Genomic DNA, 25,106 nt, shown 5'->3' with positions numbered 1-25,106 from the left:
CAAAGTGCTGGGATTATAGACGTAAGCCACCGTACTCAGCTCTTTTTGTTTTTAGGCTGTATTATTAGGTGCACATAAAATATAGAATGATTACCTTCCTTTTAAATTGAGTGCTTTATCCTAATGAACCAGCCCACTTTATCCCTGGTGTGCTAATCCTTTCCGTCTTAAAGTCAACTTTCCCTGATATTGATATGGCTACCCCAACTTCATTGTGGTTAAAACAATCTGATGCATATGATCGTACTTATCTTCTTATTTGCCTTCTTGGGATTTATCAAGCCACTCAAGTCTGTGGATTGGTACCTTCACCAATTTTGGAACTTTTTCTGTCATTATCTCTTCAAATATTCCTCTATTTCTTTTCCCTTTTCCTTCTATAATTGATCAAATGTGTTAGACTTCTCCACGTCTCTTAAGCTGTCTTCTGTATTTTTCATAATTTTTTCTTCTGAGCTGAAATTCTGAGTAATTACTTCAATCTTCCCATTAACTAATTCCACTACCTTGTTGTGTCTGTTTCCTAACATATCTGCTGAGTTTTCATTTTAGCTATTAATATTTTTCATTTTGAGACAGTCTGGATCTGTTTGGTTATTTTTCAGATCTGCAAGGTCAGTCTTGTAGGTTCACGCTGCCTACAAATACGCCCAAGCTTTTGTCACTTATTCCTTTAAGCACATTGAGGATATTTGTTTTATAATCTGTATGTGGTCATTTGTGGGACTGTTTCTGCCGTCTCTGTTTCTGCTGGTTTGAGTTCATGTTGACTTGTTACCTGTATCTGGGTTATCATCATTGATGGAGCGCTGGCCATTGTCCTTGAAAAACTCTGTGAGGATTCTTCAGTGCTTGTGATGATGGCAGCCTCTTCCTGAGAGATCTGTTATTCGTATCTGCAAGTACTTGAGTGAATTACCAATTGGGGACCATCTCAAACCAACTTCAAGGCTTGGGAGTCCCCATCCCATCTCAGCTGGTCATATCTAGCATGCAGATCTGCTGGTTTGCAGCCTTATCGTGTCAAGCATCATAATTTTGGCCAGGCGCGGTGGCTCACACCTGTAATCCCAATAATTTGGGAGGCCAAGGAGGGCAGATCACGAGGTCAAGAGATCGAGACCATCCTGGCCAACATGGCGAAACCCTGTCTCTACTAAAAATACAAAAAATAGCAGGGTGTGCAAAATACAAAAATTAGCAGGTGTAGTCCCAGCTACTTGGAAGGCTGAGGCAGGAGAATCATTTGAAAATGGAAGGTGGAGGTTGCACTGAGCTGAGATCATGCCACTGCACTCCAGCCTGGAGACAATGTGAGATTCCATCTCAAAAACAAACAAACAAAAATTATCTCATTTTTTTAACCCATTTTCTTCTCTTCCATACCAAGGGAACATTTATGCCAATGCAACTCTGTGGCTGGGATGCTGGATAGGTCAGTCGTAGTTTAATTTACCCCGAGAGTGTATCCTTTGGGAATCCTGGCTATTATATGGAGAGAGACAGAGACTTCTAAGACCCCCTACTTTAGATGTACTTTGGCCTTGACTTCTGCCTCTCCATTCCCCTACTTAAGGCCATGGGACTGAAACCCATCTCTGACATAAAGTTTGGCTAGAGTTTTTAAAAATAAAAAATAGATAAAAAATCAAATAAGAGAATCAACTTTTATTTTTTCTTCTGCCACTTACAATTAACTGCTATTTGTTGGTTGGGCACCGTGGCTCACCCCTGAAATCCCAGCACTTTGGGAGGCCGAGATGGGCAGATCACTTGAGCCCAGGAGTTTGAGACCAGCCTGACCAACACGGCAAAACCCCATCTCTACAAAAAAAGAAAAAGAAAAAAAAAATTAGCTGGGCATGGTGGAGAGGGCCTGTAGTCCCAACTACTTAGGAGGCTGAAGTGAGAAGATCACCTGAGCCCCAGCAGGTCGAGACTGCAGTGAACCATGATCGCACCACTGCACTCCAGCCTGAGAGCCAGAGTGAGACCCTGTCTCAAACAAACAAACAAAAACAGCAAAAATAAACCCCCCAAAAAACCCCGCTACTATTTATTTGCTTATTTTTGTTTATTTATTTATTTAGAGATGGGATATCACTCTGTCTTCTAGGCTGGAGTACAGTGGTACAATCATAGATCATTGCAGCCTTGACCACATGCCACAACATCTGGCTAATTTTTTTTAGTTCGTTCTTTCTTTTTCTTTCTTTCTTTCTTTCTTTCTTTCTTTCTTTCTTTCTTTCTTTCTTTCTTTCTTTCTTTCTTTCTTTCTTTCTTTCCTTCCTTCCTTCCTTCCTTCCTTCCTTCCTTCCTTCCTTCTTCCTTCCTTCCTTCCTTCCTTCCTTCCTTCCTTCCTTCCTTCCTTCCTTCCTTCCTTCCTTCTTCCTTCCTTCCTTCCTTCCTTCCTTCCTTCCTTCCTTCCTTCCTTCCTTCCTTCCTTCCTTTCTCTCAAGGCAGTTTCTTGCTATGTTGCCCAGGCTGGCCTTGAACTCCTGGCCCCAAGGGATCCTCCCACCCAGTTTTCCAAGTAGCCAGGATTACAGATGCAAACCACCTCACCTGGCTAATTAACTACTATTTATGTCTTCTCATATTTGTTTTGCTATATTATTTCTTAAATTGTACATGCTCTTTTGAAATAAGTTAGAAAAGGAAGAAATATAAAAATATGAACAATTAAATACTTATGTTGTCAACATTAAACATCATTCTAGACACCACGAATGCACATGCAACTCTTTGTGCATATGTGTTGGTAAAAGATCAATGATGGATGGAGAGATAAAAAGAGAAAGATCAAAATGCTTTTGTAAAAATAACTATAAATGCTATAACTATAAAAATGGGCCGGGCACGGTCACTCACGCCTGTAATCCTAGCATTTTGGGAGGCCGAGGTGGGTGGATCACCTTAGTTCAGGAGATTGAAACCAGCCTGGCCAACATGGTGAAACCCAGTCTCTACTAAAAGTACAAAAAAAGTAGCCGGGCGTGGTGGCACATGTCTGTAATCCCAGCTACTTGGGAGGTTGAGGCAGAATTGCTTGAACCCGGGAGGTAGAGACTGCAGTGAGCTGAGATTGCGCCACTGCAATCCAGCCTGGGTGACAGAGCAAGACTCTGTCTCAAAAAAATAAAAAATAAAAAAACTATAAAAATGTAACTAAAATGTTAAATTTTCTTGAATTTAGTATAACAAAAATAAAAGGAAGTGAAATTGTTGAATTTCATGTGTCTTTTCACCACAGATGAACTCATTTCCTAAAATATGTCTGTAGGTTAATTTTTTTTTAAGGAACGAGTGTAAACAATAGAAACATTAAGATATTGGAGTCATTATGCTTTTTAGAAAACATAATATGCTTCGATCTTGTATAGTCTGTCTTCTATGAAAGAGTAAAATATTCTTTCTCTCCTCTTCCTTCTTATGAGTTATATCATTTTTACATCATCCAGATTATTGCATTCACATTAAATTCCTTGACTACAATTGTCATGGCTGTTTTTGCTATATATTCAGATGAACTCAATGTTATCACAGCATTTTCACTTCTTGCTTTTTGTTTTTGAATTCTTTTTTGAGACATGAATGTTTGTTGTCAAGCATTCAGAAGGGCTAATTCCCTAAGTCATTTCATGTTTGAAAATATGATCTTATAAGTGGAATGACAGTAACTGCAATTGAATATTCCTGGCAACACCTTCGTTCCATAAAAGCTTTGTAGGCTAATATTCTCAGACTTCGATATGCAAAGGGAATTTTCTGGGGACTTGCTGAAAATGTAGATTCAGTAGGTCTGGCATTGGGCCTGAGATTCCACATTTTTAACAAGCTTCCAGGTAATGTTCATGCTACTGATCTGCAGACTCCACGTTGAGTGGCTTGTTTGTGGACTTTGCTTTGTCATCTTTGGACTCCAAAGCCTGTTGCAGAGAAGTCTAACACCAACTTTTTTTCTCTCCTCTTGAAGGTGATTTGCTTTTTCTACCTGGATGCCTAGAAAATTCTTCTATCATTGAGATTCAGTCATCATATTGAATTTGAGCATTCTTTATCAGACTTTCCTAGGAAGTGTGTTCTTGTAAATTGAGAGATGAAGTTTTTTCTACATGTATAGGATATTCTCTGGAAACCTATTTTTAAATACATCTTTGGTACCATCTGATGGGGTCTCTATTTCAGGGAAAGAAATTATTTTCATTGGATTATTTTAGTCTGTGTCCTGGATCTCTCTTAAAAAAAAAAAAATTTTGTAGAGACTGGGTCTCACTATGTTGCCCAGGCTATTCTCAAACTCCTGGCCTCAAGCAATCCTCTGGCCTCAGCCTTCCAAAGTGTTGGGATTACAGGTGTGAGCCATAGTGCCCAGCCATGTGTCCTGAATCTTCTTAGCTTCATGTATTGTTTTATTCTCTATATTCTTTACCTTCATTTACATTGATTATCTAAAGCCTTTCCTCTATGTCAGTAATTCAATTCTCAATAGTATATATATTTTTAATTGTTATTTCAGATTTTTAAAATTTAGTGGTGTTAATTATGTTGCTTTGAATCTTGTAATGTTTTTCCTTGGATGAATATTATCCCTTTTTATGTTGTTGTTGATCTATGATTTCCTTCAAGGTGGCTGTTTGCCTCTTTCATGCTACATTCCCTCTTCGCCCATAGGATACCTATAGGCAGGTGAGATCATCGCCCCATGGTTTCAAATTCTCCAGTAGCTCCCTATTTCATTGAGAGTGAAAATCAAAGACTTCTGACAGGCTCACTGGGCCTACGAGGATCTGCCTCCATCCTCACACCATTACTTTTCTGCCTTTGTCCACTTTTCTTGACCTTGCTTATTCTGCTGAGGCCAACTGACCTCCTATTCTTCAAGCAGGGACGTTTACTTGCCTCAAGGTTTTCTACCTGAAACATTCTCTCCTCCGCCTACCCCACCCCACATGCTCAGGGCTTGCTCCTTCTCCTCCTTTAAGTCTTTGTTCAAACATCACCTCAAAGTGACCTCTGACTAAGCTATTTAAAACTGCAGCCCTCAGCCCTTTCCCTGCTTGATGTTTTCATTTTTCTCCATAGCACCCACCACTTTCTTTCTTTTTTTTTTTTTTTTAATCATACTTTAAGTTCTAGGGTACATGTGCAAAACATGCAGGTTTGTTACATATGTATACTTGTGCCATGTTGGTGTGCTGTACCCATCAACTCATCAGCACCCATCAACTCGTCATTTACATCAGGTATAACTCCCAATGCCATCCCTCCCCCCTCCCCCCCATAATAGGCCCCAGTGTGTGATGTTCCCCTTTCAGAGTCCAAGTGTTCTCATTGTTCAATTCCCACCTATGAGTGAGAACATGTGATGTTTGGTTTTCTGTTCTTGCAATAGTATGCTGAGAATGATGGTTTCCAGCTGCATCCATGTCCCTACAAAGAACACGAACTCATCCTTTTTTAGGGCTGCGTAGTATTCCATGGTGTATATGTGCCACATTTTCTTAATCCAGTCTGTCACTGACAGACATTTGGGTTGATTCCAAGTCTTTGCTATTGTGAATAGTGCCGCAATAAACATACGTGTGCATGTGTCTTTATAACAGCATGATTTATAATCCTTTGGGTATATACCCAGTAATGGGATGGCTGGGTCATATGGTATAGACATTTCTCAAAAGAAGACATGCATACAGCCAACAGGCACATGAAAAAATGCTCGTTATCACTGGCCATCAGAGAAATGCAAATCAAAACCACAATGAGATACCATTTCACACCAGTTAGAATGGCAATCATTAAAAAGTCAGGAAACAACAGGTGCTGGAGAGGATGTGGAGAAATAGGAACACTTTTACACTGTTGGTGGGATTGTAAACTGGTTCAACCATTGTGGAAAACGGTATGGCGATTCCTCAAGGATCTAGAGCACCTACCACTTTCTAACACAACATGTCATTTACTTCATTTCATTCCCTGTTCCCCTCTCCTGGTCTGATCCTCATTACCTCCCAAGGTGAGCTTCCCAAGGACAGAGAATTTCCTGGCTGTAATAGTACCTGGCACCTAATCAGCATTTAATAAATGTTGGTTGCATTTCTTTATTTGTTTTGAGAACTAAACTCAAAAGATTTTTGGGACAAAAAATAAAAAACAAAATTTTATCTTACCCAAGTTCTTTTCTAAGGAGTCTGGGGAGTCATGCCCTAACAAGTCATAAATTCAGATGGATTTTAGTTAATCCTATATATCATGATTTACTTTCCAACTTGACTCTGGCATAACATTACAAGACAAAGAAAAAAATCAAAATATTTTACCCCAAAACATGTTTCTTTGCCATATTTTGAAACGGCCCTGGCCAGGTGCAGTGGCTCACATCTGTAATCCCAGTACTTTGGGAGGCTGAGGCAGGTGGATCACGAGGTCAGGAGTTCGAGACCAGCCTGGTCAATATGGTGAAATCCCATCTCTACTAAAAATACAAAAATTAGCCGGGTGTGGTGGGGTGCGCCTGTAGTCCCAGCTACTCCAGAGGCTGAGGCAGGAGAATCACAGAAGAATTGCTTGAACCTGGGAGGCAGAGTTTGCAGTGGGCCGAGATAGTGCCACTGCACTCCAGCCTGGGCAACACAGCGAGACTCCATCTCAAAAACAAAAAAAAAGAGAAAGAGAAGAAAGAAGGAAGAAGGAAGGAAGGAAGGCAGGAAGGAAGGAAGGAGAGGCGAGGCGAGGCGAGGCGAGGAGAGGAGAGGAGATAAGAGAAAAGAAAAGAAAAGAAAAGAAAGGAAAAGAGACCCGCAAAGCTGTTCTTTGTGGGGGAAAATTTGTATCTGTAAAGAATCTCTATTAACATAGCTAGATCATTTTCTTCCAGATCCTCCCAGTCCTAAGGAGATTAACTAAGATCCCAGTAGGAAACATTTGTCATCTATTGTCTCTAAGGGCAGCCACTATAATAAAACTTCAAAAGAACTTTGGTCTCCACAATCTTTATCTTAACTTGAACATTCCCTTTCTGTCTATCCCAGGTGTTTAGACAAACGCAACCAATTGTCAGCCAGAAAATGTTTAAATTCACCTGTTGCCTGGAAGCCCCCCACTGCTGTGAGTGGTCCCACCTTCTGGACTAAACCAATGTACTTCCTTTTCTGTTCGTTTTGTTTTGTTTGTTTTGTTTTGTTTTGAGACGGAGTTTCGCTCTTGTTGCCCAGGCTGGAGTGCGATGGCGCCATGTCGGCTCACTGCAACCTCTGCCTGCCAGGTTCAAGTAATTTTCCTGCCTCAGCCTCCTGAGTAGCTGGGATTACAGGCATGAACCACCACGTCCAGCTAATTTTTTGTACTTTTAGTACAGACAGAGTTTCTCCATGTTGGTCAGGCTGGTCTCAAACTCCCGACCTCAGGTGATCCGCCCGCCTCGGCCTCCCAAAGTGCTGGGATTACAGGCATGAGCCACCACACCCTGCTCAGTGTATTTCTTAAATGTGTTTGATTGATGTCTCAAGCCTCTCTAAAATGTATAAAACCAAGCTGCGCCCCAACACCTTGGGCGCATGTTCTTAGGCCCTCCTGAGGGCTGTCATGGGCCATGGTCTTTCAAATTTGGCTCAAAATAAATCTCTTCAAATATTTTATAGAGTTCAACTCTTTTTGTCGGCAGTTTGCATGTTTATTTTGCTCATCCTAACATTGAGGAGAGATGTTCTTTGAGGACATTTCTATTCACCCTTCTCATTTCATCTCACAACCTATTTAATCGATTTCAATGAAGGCCGGTCTTGTTCCTAGAAAACCTGTTCGAGTGTGTAATAAGCTTGTAATCAGGAAGACTTCCTGTTTATCCAAACCCTATTTTGAAAGCTAGCCGGCTCAGATTTCTTTGTTCAATGGAATAATATAGGAATACATACAGAAAGAAAATATTCTTCACTTATCTGCACTGCAAGGTCTGTTTATTTTTGTGATAAGTTAGGCTTGGAGATTTTAAAAAACATGACAGTTGGACATTTATTTTTATATCTATTTATTTATTTATTTTGAAACAGGGTCTCACTCCATCTTCCAGGCTGGAGTGCAGTGGCACAATCACGGCTCACTGCAGCCTCAACCTCCAGGGCTCAGGCGATCCTTCCACCTCAGCCTCCTGAGTAGCTGGGACTACAGGCGCGTGCCACCACGCCCAGCTGATTTTTTTTTTTTTTTTTTTTTTTTGGTGTGTTTTGCCACATTGCCTAGGCTAGTCTCAAACTCCTGAACTCAAGCAATTTGCCTTCCCAGGCCTTCCAAAGTGCTGGGATTACAGGTGTGAGCCATTGCACCCAGACTGGAAGTTAATTTTTACTCCCTTACTTTGACACTTAATTGACCTTTCCCCTTATATTTTCCCCCATGGTGACAAAAGCCATATTATTAATTAATCTGCAACAAGTGAGTGATATCTGTTGGTGACAGAACTGTGAACAGTGGGAAGACGGTTCCCCTCAAACTCCACTGCAAATGTTTCCAGGAGTTTTTCCTGAGCCACTGCACCCCTAGGCACTTCGGGTAGTAAGAAATCTCCGCTAGCCCCTTCACGGATTTCAAAAGCATTTAATATGAAATCAAAACATGGTTTTAAGTGAGATGTCAATACTTGAACATTTATAACACAATATATGTACTTTAATGAACTATAAGTCTGTCTCTCAAGTCTACTGTGGTCTTCACTATTTTTAAACCATCTCAGCTACATCCTTTATGTTATTGTAGTTTTAATTCTTACCAGTGAACTGTGAAGATGATATTTGCTAACCAGAATGAAAGCTCGTTTGGCCAGTAGATTAAATACAAATAATAATTCTATCATTATGTCTCAGGCACTGTGCTATAAGTGATTATTATGTGTCATCTTATTTTATCCTTACAGTAATCTGATTTAGGTAAATTGAAGGATAATTTCTGGCTGGGTGCAGTGGTTCATACCTGTAATCCCAGCACTTTGGGAGGCCGAGGCAGGGGGGATCCTTTGAGCCAAGGAGTTTGAGACCAGCCTGGGCAACATGGCTAGAACTTTGTCTCTACAAAAAATACAAACATTAGCCAGATGTGGTGGCATGTGCCTGTGGTCCCAGCTACTCTGGATGCTGAGGTGGGAGGATTGCTTGAGCCCACGAGGTGGAGGCATTCCAGCCTGGGTGACAACAGAGCAATACCTTGTCTCAAAAAAAAAGGATAATTTTTTTATTTCCCTCTCAGATTGTGTGTATATAAAAGATAATTTTTAAAAGGTTAAAATCATGACTCAAATACAAACATTAAATGAACATGTGTAAGGTTTTATTTAACTTATTAATTAATGAGGCAATCAATAAGATGTTAGAACCGAGTCAAAGGAGAATTCAAAGACTACACATGCATAGTAATTAGGAATGCAGGAATGAATTTGCAAATAAATGTAAAACAAGTTAATATCCAAAGGTAATGTTCAATTGCGTATCAGTGAACACAATTTGCATTGCTGCGGATAAGAATCATTTGTATTACTATCAGCATTTCATATCTCATGGAGTTATAAAATAGCTCAAAGACAATGAAAGGTGGAGATAGCCCAAAGGTTGTTCTAGACAGGACCCTCAGTACTCTTTGTCTATTTCAAAGTAAGAAAGCAGTTCAGCAAGATCAGTTTCACAAAGTACAGGTCACAAAGGCTCTGCTGATAAAACAGGATGCGGTAAAGAAGGCAGCCAAAACCTAGATGGCAATGAAAGCAACCTCTAGTCCTCCTCACTGCTCATTATATGCTAATTATAATACATTAGCCTACTAAAGGAAACTCCCACCAGCCCCACGACAGCTTACAAATGCCATGACAACATCCAGAAGTTACCTTACATGGTCTGAAAGGGGGAGGAACCCTCAGTTCTAGGAATTCCCCACCCCTTTCCTGGAAAACTCATGAAAAATCCACCCCTAATTTAGTGTATGATCAGAAATAATCATAAAAATAGCCAACCAGCAGCCTTCAGGGTTGCTCTGCCTGTAGATTAGCCACCTTTTATTCCTTTACTTTCCTAATAAAGTTGCTTTCACTTTATTTCGTAAGCTCACTCTTGAATTCCTTTCTGTGCAAAGCCAAGAACCCATGCAGCCTCCCAGGCTGAACCCCAATGCTGGCGTTCACCATATGACAAAAGAAGTCTTTCACTGTTATTCCAGCTTTATAGATTTTAGAACTCAATACACAGCCTGGCCACAATGGCAAGACCTCATCTCTACAAAAAATTAAAAAAAAATTAGCCGGAAGGCCAGGCACGGTGGCTCACACCTGTAATCCTAGCACTTGGGGAGGCTGAGGCGGGCGGATTACCTGAGGTAGGGAGTTTGAGACCAGCCTGACCAACATGGAGAAACCCTGTCTCTACTAAAAATACAAAATTAGCCAGACATGGTGACAGGAGCCTGTAATCCCAGCTACTTGGGAGGTTGAGGCAGGAGAATTGCTTGAACCCAGAAGGTGAAGGTTGTGATGAGCTGAGATTGCACCATTGGACTCCAGCCTGGGCAACAAGAGCGAAACTCCGTTGCCCCAATGCCCCACCCCCCAAAAAAATTAGCTGGGCATGGTGGCATATGCCTGTGGTCCCAGCTACTCAGGATGCTGTGGTGGGAGAATGTCTTGATCTCTGGAGGTGAAGGCTACACTGAACCATGATTACACCATTGCATTTCAACCTTGACAACAGAGTCAGACCCTGTCTTTTTATAAAGAGAGAAAGAGGGAGAGAGAGAAAGGAAGGAAGGAAGGAAGGAAGGAAGGAAGGAAGGAAGGAAGGAAGGAAGGAAGGAAGGAAAGAAAGAGAAAGAAAGAAAGAAAGAAAAGAAAGAAAGAAAGAAAGAAAGAAAGAAAGAAAGAAAGAAAGAAAGAAAGAAAGGGAGAGAAAGAGAAGAGAGAAAGAGAGAGAGGAGGGAGGGAGGGAGAGAAAGAAAGAAACTCAATACATAAAAATAAAAGATCAATTTAATATAAACAAGATCTTTAATTTTTGGAAAACAAATGATAATCTTTAAATAAAGCAAACAGGCCGGGCATGGAGAGGCCGAGGCAGGTTATCACTTGAGTTCAAGAGTCTGAGACCAGCCCGGCCAACATGGAGAAACCTCGTCTCTACAAAAAATACAAAAATTCGCTGGGTGTGGTGGCACATGCCTATAATCCCAGGTACTTGGGAGGCTGGCTGAGGCATGAGGATCACTTGAACCGGCGAGGCAGAGGTTGCAGTGAGCTGAGATCATGCCACTGCACTTCAGCCTGGATGACAGAGCGAGACTCCATCTCAAAAACATAAAATCAAATAATAATAAAAAAAAAATCACAGAAATTAGATCTCAACCAAATATTACAAATCGATCTTCACAATTTATAGATGAAGATCAGTCCTCTCATTTTATAGATGAAAGCATCCAAGGTTAAATAATTTGCCCCAAATCAGAAAGCTGGCTGCTGGCAGAGCTAAGAGAAGAACAGGGAAACTCAGGCTTTCTAGAGAATTATCAAAATAAACAGAAACAATAAATTAAAAACATTGTGCATTAAAATTACCTTTAAATATTTTACACTTAATGAATTACCCATCTAAGATAAGAATAAACTGAAGCAAACATCCATTAGGAAAATTCCCAAGGTCATAGGGCAGGATAAAACCGGAGATTGTTTTGGTATCAGAAAACCTGTTTTTGACCGGGCACGGTTGCTCATGCCTATAATCCCAGCACTTTGGGAGGTCGAGGTTGGAGGATCACTTGAGGTCAGGAGTTCAAGACCAGCCTGGCCAACATGGTGCAACCTCATCTCTACTAAAAATACAAAAATTAGCTGTGTGTGGTGGCACGTGCCTGTAATCCCAGCTACTCAGGAGGCTGATGCGGGAGAATCGCTTGAACCTGGGAGGCGGAGGTTGCAGTGAGCCAAGATTGCGCCAGTGCACTCCAGCCTGGGTGATTGACTGAGAGTCCATCTCAAAAAAAAAAGAGAAAACCTATTTTTTTCTGTCAGGGCAAATGTGACGAACTCATATTGCTTAATTACATAATAATCATTTTTACATTTGTACAATTATAATCATTTTTAAATTACAGATATGCTCTCTATTAGGTTTTACTGACTAACTCAGTGTTTCTTTGATTCAATTGCAGCATAAGCAAGGAAGCTTTTCCTGAGAAGATATGCTCATTCACAGACATTTTCTTTTTAATTAAGTCAAAGTATTCCCTTGCCTTATAGATAACATTATCAAAGAGATTGTTACTTCAATTACAGATGTGAAGGCTGATTTAGTAAATTAAGGATGTGCCTGACTTTTTTTTTTTTTTTTTTTCCGAAATGGAGTTTTGCTCTTTTTGCCCAGACTGGAATGAAACGGCACAAACTCTGCTCACTGCAACCTCTGCCTCCCGGGCTCAAGTGATTCTCCTGCCTCAGCCTCCCGAGAAGCGGGGGATTACAGGCATGCACTACCATGCCCAGCTAATTTTGTATTTTTAGTAGGGACGGGGTTTCTCCATGTTGGTCAGGCTGGTCTAGAACTCCCAACCTCAGGTGATCCGCCCGCCTCAGCCTCCCAAAGTGTTGGGATTTCAGGCATGAGCCACCATGCCTGGCCAGTGTGCCTGACATTTAATCCAACAGACAGCTAAACTGAGTTCTACAATATTTAACTTGAAAATTAAGTCATTTAGCGAAGTGTGGTGAGGCATGCCTGTAATCCTAGCTACTCAGGAGACTAAGGCATGAGAATCGCTTGAGCCTGGGAGGTGGAGATTGCACTGAGCCAAAATCACACCACTGCTCTCCAGTCTGTGTGACAGAGCAAGACTCTGTCTCGATAAAAAATAATAATAATAATAATAATAAGTAAAAAATTTTTATTAGAGTTGAGTCATTTTTCTCAGGTATTTGGGCTGCTGAAACACAAATATAGACAATCAATGCATCTGCATTTAACATTCAGACACTTTAACAAGTGTGCAAATACTGGAGACTCATGGATCTGCTTGTTCAGATTAGCATTACCAATATAACAATACAGTAAATACCAATAATAATAATATATACAATAAACATATACTATATAATATACAATAATATATATAGTATGTGGTATACAATAATTATACATAGTAATATATACATAAATAATATATAATACCAATATAATAATAATATATACAATTAATAATAATATATACAATAAATAACAATGTTATCAATATAATAATACAATAAATAGATACCATAACTTATTACTGTGGAAAATACGCAAAGGCTCCTGAGCCATAGAGCTCCGTTCTTTGGACTTATCCGATCTATGTCCCTACAGTTATAGCCCTTAAGTTGGAGTGAAATAATCGCTCTAACTTGGAGGAAGCATTTCTTCTTCGATTAGTCAATGAACCATCAGCAGTAGTTTCGGAGAAAGATTGTTTAACTATTCTATGACCTAAAGACTGGCACACGTCTATTGTACAAAGAAAAGGAGTGTTGCAGCCTTCCTTTGGAATAGAGATTGCCTGCTTTTGTGCTAATACATGTTTGGCTTAAAAATTATTTCTGTTGGCAAGGGCATAGGCTTTTCCAACATAGTGAGATTTTCTTTCCAGGTACATCTTACATTTGGAGAAAACACACACGTAGGAAGGACTGCTGTGAAGGCTTTTCACTGTACTTTGTGATTTTGATTGACCTCGCTAGTACCAAACTGAATTTTAGACACCACAATTTGAATTTTATATTGAAAACTTTGGGTCTGTAGAAAAAGAAAAACTGTCATTAAAATTGCAAAGTGGGCCGGGCATGGTGGCTCTCACCTGTAATCCCAGCACTTTTTTGGGGAGAGGGGAGCCAAGGCGGGCAGATCGTTTGAGCTCAGGGGTTCAAGACTGGCCTGGGCAACATGGTGAGAACTTGTGTCCAACAAAAATTAACAAAAACTTAGCCGGGTATGGCGGTGCATGCCTGTAGTCTCAACTACTTGGGAGGCTGAGATGGGAGCTTGAATCTGAGAGATGGAAGCTACAGTGAGGTGAGATGGTGCCACTGTATTCCAGCCTGGGCAAGAGAGTGAGACCCTGTCTCATTTCATCTTATCTCATTTCATAAAATCAAATAAAATTCCGAAGTGGACCTTGAGAATATGGAGTGTCTTAGTCTGCTCAGGCTGCTATAACAAAATACCATAGGCTGCAGGGCTTCAACAATAGACATTTATTAATATTTCTTCTGAAGGCTGGAAAGTCCAAGATCGAGATGCTGGCAGATTCTGTGTCTAGTGAGGGCCACTTTCTTGTTCATAGACAGCCATCTTCTCCTTGTGCCCTCACACAGCAGAAGGAAAGAACTCTGACCATTTCGGAGTTCTCTTAAAAGCATTAATCGCATTCACGAAGACTCCACCACCATAATGTAATTACCTTTCAAAGGCCCTGCCTCTGTATACCGTCACACTGGGGGGTTAGGGTTGCAGCATATGAATTAGAAACTAGGGAACACAGACATTTTGTCTATGGTATAACTCACATCCAACTCATGAGCAAATCCCTAGGCTCCACCTTCAACATTTATTCAGAAGTTAACTTTGATCACCACCTCCACAGCCACCATCTTAGTCCAGGACATCATCATCTCTTACTTGGGTTATTGCAGAAGCTTAACTTGTCTTCCTGACTGTGCCATTTCTAAGGCGGTCTGTTCTCAACCCAGCAGGTAAGAGTGAGTGATCCTTTTCAAGTAGAATTCAGATCACCTTATGTCTCTGCTCAAATATTCTCCAATGGCTCCCATCTCACTCTGAGTAAAAGCCAAAGTTCTGGCTGGGCGCGGTGGCTCATGCCTGTAATCCCAGTACTTTGGGAGGCCAAGGTGGGTGAATCACCTGAGGCCAGGAGTTTGAGACCAGCCTAGCCAACACGGCCAAACCCTGCCTCTACTAAAAATACAAAAATTTGGGTGCACGCCTGTAATCCCAGCGCGGGGAGACTGAGGCAGGAGAATCCCTTGAAGTTTGCAGTAAGCCGAGATGGCACCACTGCACTCCAGCCTGGGTGACAGAGCTAGACTCTGCCTCAAAAAAAAAAAAAAAAAGAGAAAAAGAAAAGAAAAAAAAAAGCCGAAGTTCTTACTATGATCTACTAGTTGTATTAGCCCTGGTTTCCTCCCCACCCAAAGTAGAGCCTGGTATAGGGGCTGTGTGAGGGTAGCTTATGGGTTAAAAAAGATTCCCCAAATGAAGACTGTTTGAAAAGTGAAACAAGGAAGGAAGGAAAGGAAATCCAAGTGTGTGTTATTGAGCTGACCTCCACAATGGGCAAAATTGGAGCTGGATCCCTCAATGGTCCTGCAAAGGATATATTTATCCGTTGGCTCCCATCCCCCATAAGGACTTTTGGCATGGACAGGGCTAAGGGGTTCATGCAAGTGTTCCATGCCGCAGTGGGGAAGAAGCAATAGGTATATAGCCATCAGAAGAGGTGCTGTGGGATTACATCTGTGCCGCTAGTTGCTTAAGTAGTAGCTGGAGTTAAAGGATGGCCGATAGCATATAAGGTGCAGCTCTAATGGGGTCTGATACAAAGCCCTATCTTGCCCTCACTTCATTACCTCTCTGACCTCATTCTCATTCTTTCCATCAGTCTCTCTTTCCCACTTCCTCTGCCCTGCTTGCTGTTCCTAGAACAAAATGGACATGCACCCTCCTCAGGGCCTTTGCACTTACTATTCTCCCTACCAGGAAAGACAGCTGGCTGGCTTGAAATTCACGCAGCTGGCTTCCCCACCTTCTTCAAGTTTCAACTCCAAAGTCACATTTTTAAATTTTATACATAATATTTTACATATTTTCAGGGTACATGTGATACTTTGTTGCAGCAAATGTGTAATGATCAAGTCAGGGTATTTGGGGGTACCCATCACCTTGAGTATTTATCATTTCTATGTGTTAGAAACATTTCAAGTTTTCTCTTCTAGCTACAGGTTTTTGTTTTGTTTTGTTTTGTTTTTTTGAGATGGGGTCCCGCTCTGTCACCCAGGCTAGAATGCAGTGGCAGCGACCTCAGCTTACTGCAACCTCAGTCTCCAGGGTTTAAGTGCTTCTGCTTCAGCCTCCCAAGTAGCTGGGATTACAGGTGCCCACCACCATGCCTGGCTAGTTTTGTATGTTCTTTTTAGTAAGATGGGATTTCACATGTTGGCCAGACTGGTCTTGAACTCCTGACCTCAAGTGATCTGCCTGCCTCAACCTTCCAAAGTGTTGAGATCACAAGCCTGAGCCACGGTGCCCAGCCTCTCTTCTAGCTACTTTGAAATATACAATAAGTTGTTGCTAACTATTAATATTATCATCCTACTCTGCTCTATAATATTAGAACTTATACCTTCTATCAACTGTACTTATTGACCAACCTCTCTTCGTCCCCTCCCCTCAACTCGTACATCCTTCCCAACCTCTGGTATCTATCTATCTGTCCTCTACATCCATGAGATCAACTTTTTTAGCTTCCATATATGGGTGAAAACATAAAAAATTTGTCTCTCTGTGTCTGACTTACTTCACTCAACATAGTGACCTCCAGTTCCATCCATGTTGGAGGCAAATGACATGATTTTATATTTTTATGGTTGAAAAGTATTACATTGTGTGTATATGTTACATTTTATTTATCCATTCATCCAACGATGATCACTTAGTCGATTCCGTATCTTTGCTTTTGTGAATACTGCTGCAATAAACATGAATGCAGGTATCCCTCTGATATACTGATGTCTTTTCCTAAATGTCCAGCAGTGGGATTGCCAGGTCCTATGGTAGTTCAGGTTTTTATTTTTTTGAGAAACCTCAATACTGTTTTCCATAGTGGCTGTACTAATCTACATTTTCGCTAACAGTGTATAAGAGTTTGCTCTTCTCTGCATCCTCACCAATATCTGTTATTTTTTTGTCTTTTTAGTAATAGCCCTCCTATGGCCGGGGCGCGGTGGCTCAGGCCTGTAATCCCAGCACTTTGGGAGGCCGAGGCAGGTGGATCACCTGAGGTCGGGAGTTCGAGACCAGCCTGACCAACATGGAGAAATCCCGTCTCTACTAAAAATACAAAAATTAGCTGGGTGTGGTGGCGCATGCTGGTAATCCCAGCTACTTGGGAGGCTGAGGCAGGAGAATCACTTGAACCCAGGAGATGGAGGTTGCAGTGAGCTAAGATTATGCCATTGCACTCAGCCTGGGCAACAAGAGCGAAACTCCATCTCAAAAAAAAAATTAATTAATTTTAAAAAAGCCGTTCTAACTGGGGAAAGATATGTCATTGTGGGTTTGATTTGCATTTCCCTGATGATTAGTAATGTTGCACTTTTTAAAAAAATTTGCCAGTTAACTATTTGTATGTGTTCTTTTGAGAAATGTCTGTTGATGTCCTCTGCCCAATTTTTGATGGGATTACTTGCTTTTTTACTGTTGAGTTGTTTCAGTTCCTTGTATAGTCTGGATATTCGTCCCTCGTAGGATGAATAGTTTGCAAACATTTTCTCCCATTCAACAGGTTATCTTTTCACTCTGTTGATTGTTTTATTTGCTGTACAGAAACTTTTTAGCTTAGTAGAGTCCCATTTGTCTATTTTTGTTTTTGTTGTCTATGCTTCCGAAGTCTTAGCCATGAAATCTTTGCCTACAATGTCACATTTTAACTGAGGTATCCTTAGCTCTATCTCATCTAAAATTTAGATTCCCACTCTCCCAATGCCATGTCTCTTGTTTCAGTTTGCCAGAACTTAGACTTTTATGAGTCCATGAATGTGGGCTGGCTCTGCGAACACTGCTGTGAAGGTTGATCTGCCTGGTTTGTACTGCAAGAGCAAAATAACACAGACTGAGTAATTCATAAATAATAGAATTTTTTTTTTTCCTCACACTTCTGGAGGTAAGCAAGTCCAAGATCAAAGCACTGGCAGCTTCTGTGAGGGTCTGTTCCAGCAAGGCATCTTCTTGCAACAACATCCTCACATGACAGAGGGGGGAAGGGCAACAGGACATGAATGCTGTGCCCTCGCCTGGTGAAGAGAGGAAGAGCAAAAGGGTCTCAGCTAGTTCCCTCCAGCCCTTTTCTAAGGTGATAATCCATTCATGAGTCAACCACTTCCCAAAAGGCCCTGCTTCTCACTACTACCACAATGAGGATTAAGTTTCAACACATGAATTTGGGGAGACATTGAAACCACAGCATCTCTCTTGCCAACTTAATTATTTTTCTCCTTCACATGGGGTAACATTTCATTTGCTTTACTTTTTATCTTGTTTTTTTTTTTCCCTCCTCCAGTGAAACTCTGTGTGTGTGTGTGTGTGTGCGCGCGTATTATTTGTGTATGTGTGTTTTGTTCATTGCTCTATCTTTAGCACCTAGTACAGTGCTTTGCACATAGTAGGCACTTAATAAATACTTGTTAGATAAATGAATAAATTGAATTGAAATGAATCTGGATACTGCTGGCAGACCTTAAGTTCCCTGATTGATGAACAGTGTGGACAGTACAGAGCGAATGGCGTCCCACAGTATGAAGCTATGATATTCTAAACAGAGATACTTGACTCAGAAACAGAGCAGCCACATCTGCCCAGACTTAGACTTCTATGAATCTATGAATGTGGGCTGGCTCTGCGAACACTGCTGTGAAGGCTACACTTTTTGCAGACCACCTAGGCATAGATAGGATGGTCTGCCCTGTCATTTATGATACCTGCAAGCAATGTAGTTGGTAGTTTTATGTGGCTTAGATGTTCTGAATTATCCAGGGATCATGAATTTCCAATCAAGCCAGGGCCATCACCAGCATCCTGAAGAACACAAAGATGGTTCACCCAAGAGCATTGGTTCTTTTCTCTTGCAACCATGGGTTGAATGTAGGCCTTAGTGGCACTCATTTCACTGTAGATGCTAACAACAAATGTGGCCAGGTGGCTAGTCTCTTTCAACCAAACACACTAGGCAATCAGTTCAGCTGGCTATCAGCTTTGGGAGTTCATAGTATCTGGCTCCAACACATCCTAACAAACCCTCCTATAACTACCCACAGAGGGCAGTGCTTTTCTAGGCTATGCCAAAATATTGCTCCAGTGTGGCTGCTGAGTTCTTATTCCTGAATGAACCATTGAGTAATCTGTGTTCTCAGCTTAGGATGTGCTTTTATACAGTCAGCACAGGTGGGCCAGGAAGCCTGTCTGGTTTTCACTAAACTAGACTCTGTTAGTTTTACAGCATAGTTCACCTTCACAGCAGAGAACGGCACAACCAAGTATACAATGTAATTTCTAAGCAAAGGTGGGAAAATTAACCTCAGGTTTTATTTAGAAACTTTTATTGTGCTATGATACAAAATAATGACTTACTATGCTAAAAATTCTAGAAAAAAATGTCAGCAGGGAAAGTTGTGTATTTATAATATTTATTCAAAACAACTATTTATATAGCAGTCTTGTTTACAGAACCAAGAAGGAAGTCAAAGGGTGGATTTCTCTAAAAGTTTTACATTTGTTATATGAACTTAATACATCATGGGGTAAGCTAGTAATGACATCTAATGGCAATTAATATGTATTTTATTTTATATACATGAAACATCATGTTTATTGAAATTGTTATGCAATTTGAATTAAACTGGTTTGGCTCTTATGCATTATCATCTAAATTTGCATGTATTTTTTTTTTTTTTTTTTGAGACGGAGCTAGCTCTGTTGCCCAGGCTGGAGTGCAGTGGCCGGATCTCAGCTCACTGCAAGCCCCACCTCCCGGGTTCACGCCATTCTCCTGCCTCAGCCTCCCGAGTAGCTGGGAGTACAGGCGCCCGCCACCTCGCCCGGCTAATTTTTTTTGTATTTTAGTAGAGACGGGGTTTCACCGTGTTAGCCAGGATGGTCTCGATCTCCTGAACTCGTGATCCGCCCGTCTCGGCCTCCCAAAGTGCTGGGATTACAGGCTTGAGCCACCGCGCCCGGCCTCATGTATGTTTTTAAAATGAGTTTGGTTAGCCCTTTTATGTTTGCTTTTGGTTTGTTTTCCAGTGGAGAACTTTATTGGCTTGTCATGAATTTTGAGCAGAAAGTTAACAGGTATCTAGTTAGTAAAAAGGTAATTGTTTATTCCAATGTTTAACCAATCAAGTGTATTTTCTAATAAGTTAGAAGATCAAAAAATCTGGCACCTTCTAGTTTTTTATTCAAGTCTTTGTATTCCCGCTGCTACTACTCTTATTGACTCTAAAATGACATTTTTCTTTGAGTCTGTTTTGAGTTTTTCTTTATTTTTTAATTTAACTGTATTATTGTTATTTTTTAGACTTGCTCTGTTGCTCAGGCTGGAGTGCAGTGGTGTGATCTTGGCTCACTGCAACCTCTGTCTCCCAGGCTCAAGCAATCCTCCCAAGCACAAGCAATCCTCCCACCTTAGCCTCCCGAATAGCTGGAACCACAGGTGTATGCCACTGTGCTCAGCCAATCTTTTTCTTTTTTTTGTAGAGATGGGTTTTTGCCATGGTAGCCAGGCTGGTCTCGAACTCCCAAGTTCAAGCAATCAGCCCGCCTCAGCCTCCCAAAGTGCTGGAATGACAGGCATGAGCCACCATGCCCGGCCTTCAAGTCTGCTTTGAATGCACTGTTATCACATCCAGTGCACACAACTGAATAACAACACCATAATAATCTGCATTTTGCAGATATTGAACAGTTATCTGCCCTCAGTCACGTTGCCAGAAGTGGGTAGAATTAAAATGAAAACTCAGGAGTTTGTTTCCACACCAGATACTCTTAACCATTTCATTAAAACTCGACAAAACTTAAGTGGAGAGATACATATATATTTTACTGCACATTTCTTATTAAAACCACTTTATTATGCTCATTGAAAAAATATTCTCCCAACTGAAAACCTTTGGTAAGGTATAAGATCTCCCCAGTGAAGAAAACTTCCATCCTTTTTACTGTGTGTGTGTGTGTGTGTGTGTGTGTGTGTGTGTGTGTGTGTGTGTCTGAGACAGAGAGGTTTTTTTGAGTCTGTTGCTCTGTTGCCCAGGCTGGAGTGCAGTGACACAATCATAGCTCACTGCAACCGGAACTCCTGGGCTCAAGGGATCCTCCTGCCTCAGCTTCCCAAAATGCTGAGATTACAGGTGGGAGCTACCGTGCCTGGGCTAGTTGTGTTTTGTTTGTTTGTTTTTTAAAAAAACTTAATTAGAATCTCAAGATGAGAACTTTGTAATGAAACAGTTCACCCTGAATGTATTCTTACCTCCCAAGCAGGAAGGATTCTCTTCCTCTTCAGAAGGCCTGTGTCATTCTATCAGTATCACTTTTCTAGAATTTCCTGCTTGCAACGCATTATTTCTGTAAATGTCATTTTTCCTCTTCCAGGTAATAATAACTCTGGGGGCAGAAGTTCTGCATTCTATGTCTGTATACCTTTTATCCACTAGAAGAGTATACTCCATACCGTTTTGTATGCTTAATAGTAATATCATGGCCAAGCGTGGTGGCTCACACCTGTAATCCCGGCACTTTGGGAGGCCAAGAAGGGTGGATCACCTGAGGTCAGGAGTTTGAGACCAGCCTGGCCAACATGGTAAAACCCCATCTCTACTAAAAATACAAAAATTAGCCGGGCATGGTGGCGCATGCCTATAATCCCAGTTACTCCAGAACCTGGGAGGCCGAGGTTCCAGTGAACCAAGATCGCGCCCCTGCACTCCAGCCTGGGCAATAAAGTGAGACTCTGTCTCAGAAAAAAAAAAAAAAAAGGAGTATGATATATGACCTTTGTCACAATCTCTTTCTGTGCACACACAAATACACTCCCTGCCTAACTCAATTCATTGAATCTTGGGGGTGGAATTGATGAATAACACAAGAAAAGGAAAAAAGAAAGAAACGTTTGGGAAGGAAATAACTAATACAGGAGGTCTGTTATGGGTTGCACCCATTTGATGAATAAAGGAATTAAAACTCCCAAAAGAGGACAAATATTAACAAATATGTATGAACAGATGCAGAAAACATATCCTCATTTGCAACCTGGAACTAATTGTTTAGTATGATTTTTGATACATATAAGAAGGAGTACTGGGCTGGGTATGGTGGCTCCCGCCTGTAATCCCAGCACTTCGGGAGGCCAAGTGGGGGGAGTGCTTGAGACCAAGAGTTCAAGACCAGCCTGAGTAACATAGTGAGACCCTCATCTCTACAAGAAAAGCAAAAATTAGCCAGTCATGGTGGCTCACACCTGTGATACCAGCTACTCAGAAGGCTGAGGTGGGAGGATCAACTGAGCCTAGGAGGTCAAGGCTGCAGTGAGCTGTTATCACACCACTGCTCTCCAACCTGGGCAGCAGACCAAGGAAAAACCAAAAAAGGAATAGTCTGATACCTAAGACAGGTTAAAGTGATAGGGGTATTGATAACCATAAAGGTTGGCTCCAAGCCTGTAGAATTGATCATTTAAAAGCATAAAACCAGCCTGGGCAACATGATGAAACCGCCTCTATAAAAAATACAAATATTAGCCACGCATGGAGGCATGTGCCTGTAGTCCCAGCTACTCAGTAGGCTGAGGTGGAAGGATCGCCTGAGCCCAGGAGGTTGAGGCTGCAGTGAGCCACGATCATGCCACTGTACTCCAGCCTGGGTGACACAGTGAGACTCTGTCTCAAAAAACAAATAACAAAAATAAAAACTAAAAAGCATAGGACATGGGGAAATTTTCTGCTATGTTGATTTACTATTCCAGTTTCATGTTGACATAATACATCGAGATGGACTTTTTTTTTTTTTGGTTAAGGTTTTTATCTTGAGGACATAACCTCTGGATTTGAAGGTCATGGTATATCCCATGCTGTTCTTCAGTGTGATAACTTAGGAACAAATATGATTTGAACTCATTTGGGTTTAGAGAGGATGTCAGAAATTGAGAGCCGTTTACTTTAAAAAAATGTAGAGAATTTTTGAAAGTGGCGTCAGTATGTCCATATTCAAGTGGAGATAAAATGAACCAAAATAAAAGAACTGTGGGCAGACAGGACAACTGTGGATTATGCATCAATTCTTTTGAAAAGTGCTATCTTGAAGATAAATCTTGACTCAATCTTTAGAGAAACTAAGATAACCTTGATGAGCAGTGAAGGAATCACAAGATGTGAAATTCCTTGAAGAAAAATTTATTGACTTTAAATAATTTTGTCTAGTATTACACATAATTTTAAAAACTCTTTACACTGTATAAAGTCAGCATGTATTTTTGGCTCAAAGTTTCGCTAGTGTTTTCTGTAGAGGGAATAAAAATTAAATTTAACAGTTTCATTTGTGGTATGCTTTAGGCTTGAAACACTGAAGGCCCTCTCCCCATCTGCCTGCTCCCCTTATACATTTTTTTCCCTTGCTCTATTTTGGGTACAGGCTTCTTGCTTTGCTTTTTCTTCCTTTTGTTGTTTCACTTCAGTTAATTAATTGTATAATCTGTAAGAAATTTATACAGAATTAAAGACAAATACGGCAGGAAAGTAAATTACTAAAATAAAGGAAACCCTATAAAAAAAGAAGGCAAGTATTAACATTCTCATATCAAATACCAGTTAGATTGACCTTATTTAGCTGCAAGCCCCCAATGATTATAGCATCAATTAGATGATAAGGGAATAAAGAATACATAACTCTTAACAATGAAGAATTCCTAGTTTATCAAGAGACATGTGGTTCAAAGGAAAATCTAAAATGCTAGTGATACATAGGCAATCAGGAATGCTGAAATACGTTTAAAAATAGCTGCAAAACTGGTGAAAGTTGTCAATATCCACAGGGCAATAATCAGTTGCTTTCTGCCAGCACACAATTCATCTGCATTTCTATGGTCAGAAAGCATGTGTATTATTCTTAGTTCTCTACAATTTACAGAGTCATAAAATATCTCATAGATAATGATAGGTAGAGATAACCCAGAAAGACGTGCATGACACGACACCTGGTACCCTTTTATACCCATTTCAAAGTCTACTAATATAATACTATAGTATAATACTAATATAATATAACTATATCAATATACTTGGGCTCGTTGGTTTCTGTACCACTTTGTACTTGTAGGACTTACTGAATATCTCAAATAACTTTTGTCTATGTGGGTTATAACTATCAACACTTAATGTTTTGGTAATTGAAAAAAAGAAAATTTTAAATATTGATTGATTTGAAAATAGCAATGATGAACAGGTTGCATATTAACATTCTATCTTGGTATTTTCAGGAGGAAAAATAATTAATTTTTTCCTAAACTCCTCCTAGTTCTTAGCTGGGACTTCTATAATGAAAGATAGATTAACAAGAGAAAAATTAAGTTATTGATGAATATTGCACACATCATGCAGAGAAATCTCAATGAAAAGTAATTCAAAGCAGTGGCTTAGAAACTGTGGGAAGGTAAAATATATGGGAGGAAACTAGAGCAGTAAGGTTTGTTTGCAGATTCCTCTGGTGCCATGTCTGGGCTTATAAGAGTCTAAGATTGTCTCCAGTAAAGAAAAATTAAGGGAGAAAAGGGGTTGGATAGAGATAGCTTTTCTTCTGTTTGCTGCTTCGTAATTGCCGTCAGCCTGAAAATAATTTTTATGTCAAAGCAGCAAATTTTGGGGTGGCATATTCTGGTTTCCTTCAGTATTATTATATTTGTATCACTTGGATGTTACAGATACCCTGAAAGAGAATCACTGTCTTAAAATGTTAGTTGTTTCCAGAATATCAAAAAGCATAATTAAGTACTGTCTTAGTTCATGCTGCTACAACACAATATCATAAACTGAGTGGCTTATAAACAATCAGCATGTATTTTTCACAGTTCTGGAGGCTGGGAAGTCCACAATCAAGATACTGGCAGATTTCAGTGTCTGATCAGGGCTAGTTTGCTGTTTCACAGGCAGCTGTCCTTTCACTGTGTCCTCATATGGTGGAAGAGCAGAAGAGGAAGGGATCTCCGGAGTCTTCTTTCTTTCCTTCTTTCCTTCCTTCCTTCCTTCCTTCCTTCCTTCCTTCCTTCCTTCCTTCCTTCCTTCC

The 25,106-nt window shown here is 40.6% G+C and overlaps 1 long non-coding RNA gene and 1 pseudogene across 2 annotated transcripts in view; one reads left to right on the top strand and one right to left on the bottom strand.

The window, feature by feature from the left end:
* Window positions 1-22,043: 22,043 nt before the first annotated feature.
* LOC112424545 (small nucleolar RNA SNORA40) lies at window positions 22,044-22,132 on the top strand (annotated as a pseudogene).
* A 1,130-nt stretch (window positions 22,133-23,262) lies between these two features.
* Window positions 23,263-25,106, bottom strand: part of LOC105469062 (uncharacterized) — a 28,480-nt gene continuing 26,636 nt past the window's right edge. For both annotated transcript variants that reach the window (XR_003015261.2, XR_979769.3), the window contains one exon: window positions 23,263-23,519. This is a non-coding gene — a long non-coding RNA (uncharacterized lncRNA). The remainder of the gene's footprint in view (window positions 23,520-25,106) is intronic.

Source organism: Macaca nemestrina, chromosome 17, assembly GCF_043159975.1.
Source record: "Macaca nemestrina isolate mMacNem1 chromosome 17, mMacNem.hap1, whole genome shotgun sequence".
Classification (NCBI taxonomy): domain Eukaryota; kingdom Metazoa; phylum Chordata; class Mammalia; order Primates; family Cercopithecidae; genus Macaca; species Macaca nemestrina.
This window is presented reverse-complemented; position numbering and strand designations above follow the sequence as displayed.